Genomic DNA, 6,000 nt, shown 5'->3' with positions numbered 1-6,000 from the left:
TCAGTCACAAAATGGGTAGTCAAGAAAAACGTTTTGGTGTGTTGAACAAATGACTGACTCCTGACAATGAGTGGCTATTACCTCAGGAAACATACTCCACTATGAATTTTGTCTACCAGTCTGGCTTATCTCTAGCTTGATCTAAGACTGATGAATAAAATAATGACATCATTTGAAGTTATGCTTAGACATACCTTTTATCTGATAATCAAGATTTCATCTTGTTGAACCAAAGCCAAATATTTAATAAACATGATCACTCATCATCTCTCTCCTTTATCCAATTACAATTCATGCATAGAAATTTATTTTTTTCTTTTTTAATCTATTTACCTATTGTAGAGAGACAGAGAGAGAGCACATATGGCAGGAGGGGCAGATGGAGAGAAACTCAAGCAGACTGTGCTGAGTGCAGAACCCAACATGAGGCTCGATCTCATAACCTTGAGATCATGACTTGAGCTGAAATCAAGAGTCAGACACTTAACTGACTGAGCCACCTGGGTGCCCCTGAAATTTCTAGAATCCAAAAAGTCAGTATCAGCATTTCTAGTCTTGCATTTGGGTACTTTTCACACTATGATGCATGTTTTTGTTTCTTTGGCACGTGGTGGCTCCAGCTGTGAAGATTTGTATCGCCAAGGCCCCTCCAAATTTGACGTTTGAGCAACAAGGCAGGATATGTGTCAGGACCAAGGACATGAGGTGGAAGGGAACTCACCTGAGAATGCCTTGGGTTTGATGAAAGTTGGTTTGCATTTCTAAGTGTTTTGGTGCAGAATCACCTATGAACTTACTATCAGGGGGAAGGGGTGGGTTATAAAACCAGACAGCTCTGAGCTTTAAGCACTTAAAGGTATCACAAAGTCCATCCAAGCATGGATCCTTTTTATAATGTCTCTAGCCAGGGCTTGTGATGAGTGGGTTGACAGTCAGCAAGAGGAGCTCAGAGGCTAAGGGGTAAGGAATGAAGAGCTGATCAGAAATCAGAGCCTCCAGATAGAGACTTGGATTTTGGAGGAAAGAAGAAGCTTTGTTCCAAGAGGAAGCTTCTCAAAGTTTCCACGTAGAGTAGAAACTTAACTTAGGGCTTGGTTTGCCCTGAGTTTTCAAGGATCAGGAAACTGGTAGCTTTTGAGTAAAACATAGTGTGGGTGGCAAAGAACAGACTTGGTCAGTCTGGACAATTGTGAAGCTCACATCATCTGAGTTTGAGGTGTGAGGACTTTAAAGGAGAGATGAATACCATTGATAATTGTAAATAATCAGGAACTACAAATTATTAGGGAGCACATGATGTTAGACAAGATAGAGGCATTCAGTGGAGAGAAGATAATTGAATAATTGAATTAGCCAACATTCTTTTTTTTTAATTTAAATTCCAGTATAGTTAATGAACAGTGTCAATTAGTTTCAATATATATATATTAGTATACAATATAGTGAGTCAACAGTTCCATATGATAAATGTACTCTTTTTTTTAAAAAAGATTTATTTAGTTGAGAGAGAGAAAAAGAGAGAGAGTAGGGGGATGATCAGAGGGAGAGGGACAAGAAGACTGTAGGCTGAGCCTCTGACGTGGGGCTCGATCCCAGGACCTTACTAAGATTATGACTTGAACTGAAACCAAGAGTCAGTCGCTTTAATTGATTGTGCCACCCGGGTGCATTCTTAATCCCCTTCACCTATTTCACCTGTTGCTACCCCTCCACCTCCTATCTGGTAACTCTCAGTTTGTTATTTACAGTTAAAAGTCTGCTTTTTGAAAAAAAAAAAAAAGTCTGCTTTTTGGCTTGTCTCTTTTTTGTTGTTGTTGTTCATTTGTTTTGTTACTTAAATTCCACGTGAGTAAAATCATATGGTATTTGTCTTTCTCAGTCTGACTTATTTCACCTAGCATTATACTCTCTAGCTCCATCCATGTCATTGCAAATGGCAAGATTTCTTTTTTTTAAACATTTTTAAAATTTTTATTTATTTATGATAGTCACAGAGAGAGAGAGAGGCAGAGACATAGGCAGAGGGAGAAGCAGGCTCCATGCACCGAGAGCCCGATGTGGGATTCGATCCCTGGTCTCCAGGATCGCACCCTGGGCCAAAGGCAGGCACTAAACCGCTGCGCCACCCAGGGATCCCGCAAATGGCAAGATTTCATTCTTTTTTTTATAGCTGAGTAATATCTCATTGTATATACATATATATATCACATCTTCTTTATTCATTCTTCTATTGGTGGACATTTGGGTTGCTTCCATAATTTGGCTATTGTAAATAATGCTGCAATAAACATAGAGGTGCATATATCTTTTCTTAATTAGTGTTTTTGTATTCTTCATGTAAATACCCAGCAATGGAATTGCTGGATCATAGAGTAGTTCAATTTTTAACTTTTCGAGGAACCTCCATACTGTTTTCCATAGTGGTGGCATTCCCACCAACAGTGCACAAGCGTTCATTTTCTCCACATCCTCACTAACACCTGTTGTTTCTTGTGTTATTGATACTAGCCATTCTGACAGATGTGAGGTGACATCTCATTGTAGTTTTGATTTGCATTTCCCTGATGGTCAGTGATGTTTAGCATCTTTTCATTGTGTCTATAGGCCATCAGGATATCTTCTTTGGAGAAATGTCTGTTCATGTCTTCTGCTCATTTTTAAATTGGATTATTTGGTGTTTGGTGTTTTTTTTGTGTGTGTGTGTATTGAGTTGTATAAGTTTTTTTCTATATTTTAGATACTAACCCTTTTTATCAGGTAGGTCATTCGCAAGTATCTTATCGCATGCACTAAGTTGCCTTTTAGCTTTGTTGATTGTTTCCTTTGCTGTGCAGGCCTTTTTATTTTGATGTAGTCCCAATAGTTTGTTTTTGCTTTTGTTTCTCTTGCCTCAGGAGACATATCTAGAAAAATATTGTTATGGCTGATGTCAGAGAAATTACTGCCTGTGCTCTCATCCAGGATTTTTATGGTTTCAGGTCTCACATTTTGGTCCTTAATCCATTTTGAGTTTATTTTTGTGTATGGTGTAAGAATGGTCCAGTTTCATTCTTTTGCATGTAGCTGTCCAGTTTCCTAACACCATTTGTTGAAAAGAATTAGCCAACGTTGTAGATACAGGCAGTTCAATTAATCACAAAAATGAGGGACTTTGAAAAGTATCTAAAAAACTGATAATTGATAGTAACTGGTAGTTAGTGAGAAATTGCTATGTTTTAAATACTTTACATGTATTATCTCATTTAACCCTCATGATACTTCTATAAGGACATATTATCACCCTGGTTTTACATCGGAGGAATGTGAGATTCTTTTTTTTTTTTTTATTTTTTTATTTATTTATGATAGTCACACAGAGAGAGAGAGGCAGAGACACAGGCAGAGGGAGAAGCAGGCCCCATGCACCGGGAGCCGGACATGGGATTGGGTCTCCAGGATCGCGCCCCGGGCCAAAGGCAGGCGCCAAACCGCTGCGCCACCCAGGGATCCCGGAATGTGAGATTCTTAGAGAGGTTAAACAACTTGGTCAATGTCACTTAGCTGATCACTGTGTCATAACTGAAATTTAAATTCAGGCATTTGTGAGTCCAAAGCTCATGCTGTGACCCTTCAGCTAGTGATACCAAGCAGCTATTCTGTGACACAGTTGTGCTACAAGCCCTTCCTAGATGGGCCACCAACTTTTTTTTTTAAAGATTTTATTTATTTATTCATGATAGACACAGAGAGAGAGAGAGAGAGAGAGAGAGAGAGAGAGAGAGAGAGAGAGGTAGAGACACAGGCAGAGGGAGAAGCAGGCTCCATGCCAGGAGCCTGACCCGGGACTTGATCCCAGGACTCCAGGATCACACCCTGGGCCAAAGGCAGGCGCTAATCCACTGAGCCACCCAGGGATCCCTGGGCCACCAACTTTCGATCCATGTTTACTGTATATTGTTTTCTTCAGCCAAGGGTCCATAATGTATACCTTGTTATAGTAAGGCACATATTTTACTGTTAGTCCAATACCAAAGAAAGATATGTTTATATGTGAAGGATTTGCTTCCTGACCATATTGGAAGGCAAGACCTGGTCAATAAGTAATTTTTTATTCAAATAGCAAATTTGTGGAGAGATAGCCAATAGAATAGTGAGATACTAGTTGTTATACTTTTTTTTAAAGACTTATTTTAAAAAATTTTTGGGGGGGTAGGGGCAGAGGGAGAAGGAGAGAGAATCACAAGCAGACTCCCTGCTGAGCTCAGAGACTGATGAGGGGCTTGATCTCACAACCCTGAGATCATGACCTGAGCCAAAGTCAAGAGTCATTCAACCAACTAAACCCACCCATGTGCCCCACTAGTCATTGGACTTTAATTGTTTTGACAGCACCACCCTGTAATCTCTATAAGTGCTCAGAACACTCACAAAATTGTGATCCACCTCCATGTGCTATGAACAACCAAAGAGATCAATTTGCTGTAATGGAAGATCTAGAAACTGAATAAACAGTTGCCAGAGGGGATTTCAACTAAATGAATCTTTATTTTTTAAAGGAGGTGAAGACGTTCAATGCAATCCCTATCAAAATACCATGGACTTTCTTCAGAGAGTTGGAACAAATAATCTTAAGATTTGTGTGGAATCAGAAAAGACCCCAAATAGCCAGGGGAATATTGAAAAAGAAAGCCAGACCTGGGGGGCATCACAATACCGGATTTCAAGTTGTAATACAAAGCTTTGATCATCAAGATAGTGTGGTACTGGCACAAAAACAGACACGTAGATCAATGGAACAGAATAGAGAACCCAGAAATGGGTCCTCAACTCTATGGTCAACTAATTTTCAACAAAGCAGGAAAGACTATCCACTGGAAAAAGGACAGTCTCTTCAATAAATGGTGCTGGGAAAATTGGATAGCCACATGCAGAAGAATGAAATTAGATCATTCTCTTACACCAGACACAAAGATAAACTCAAAATGGATGAAAGATCTAAATGTGAGACAAGAATCCAACAAAATCCTAGAACACAGGCAACACCCTTTTTGAACTTGGCCACAGCAACTTCTTGCAAGATACATCTATGAAGGCAAGGGAAACAAAAGCAAAAATGAACTATTGGGACTTTATCAAGATAAAAAGCTTCTGCACAGCAAAAGATACAGTCAACAAAACTCAAAGACAACCTATAGAATGGGAGAAGATATTTGCAAATGACCTATCAGATAAAGGGCTAGTATCTAAGATCTATAAAGAACTTATTAAACTCAATGGCCAAGAAACAAACAATCCAATCATGAAATGGGCAAAAGACATGAACAGAAATCTCACAGAGGAAGACATAGACATGGCCAACAAGCACATGAGAAAATGCTCCGCATCACTTGCCATCAGGGAAATACAAATGAAAACCACAATGAGCTACCAGTGAGAATGGTGAATCACACCAGTGAGAATGATGAAAATTAACAAGGCAGGAAACAACAAATGTTGGAGAGGATGTGGAGAAAGGGGAACCCACTTGCACTGTTGGTGGGAATGTGAACTTGTACAGTCACTCTGGAAAACTGTGTGGAGCTTCCTCAAAGAGTTAAAAATAGATCTGCCCTATGACCCAGCAATTGCACTACTGGGGATTTACCCCAAAGATACAGATGCAGTGAAAAACCAAGACACCTGCACCCCAACGTTCACAGCAGCAATGTCCATAATAGCCAAACTGTGGAAGGAGCCTCGGTGTCCATTGAGAGACGAATGGATAAAGAAGATATGGTCTATATATACAAAGGAATATTACTCAGCCATTAGAAACGACGAATACCCACCATTTGCTTCAACGTGGATGGAATTGGAGGGTATTATGCTCAGTGAAGTAAGTCAGTCAGAGAAGGTCAAACATTATATGATTTCATTCATTCGGGGAATATAAAAAATAGTGAAAGGGATTATAGGGGAAAGGAGAGAAAATGAGTGGGAAAAATCAGAGAGGGAGACAGAACATGAAAGACTCCTAACTCT

Source organism: Canis lupus, chromosome 7 (assembly GCF_011100685.1).
Source record: "Canis lupus familiaris isolate Mischka breed German Shepherd chromosome 7, alternate assembly UU_Cfam_GSD_1.0, whole genome shotgun sequence".
NCBI lineage: Eukaryota > Metazoa > Chordata > Mammalia > Carnivora > Canidae > Canis > Canis lupus.
This window is presented reverse-complemented; position numbering follows the sequence as displayed.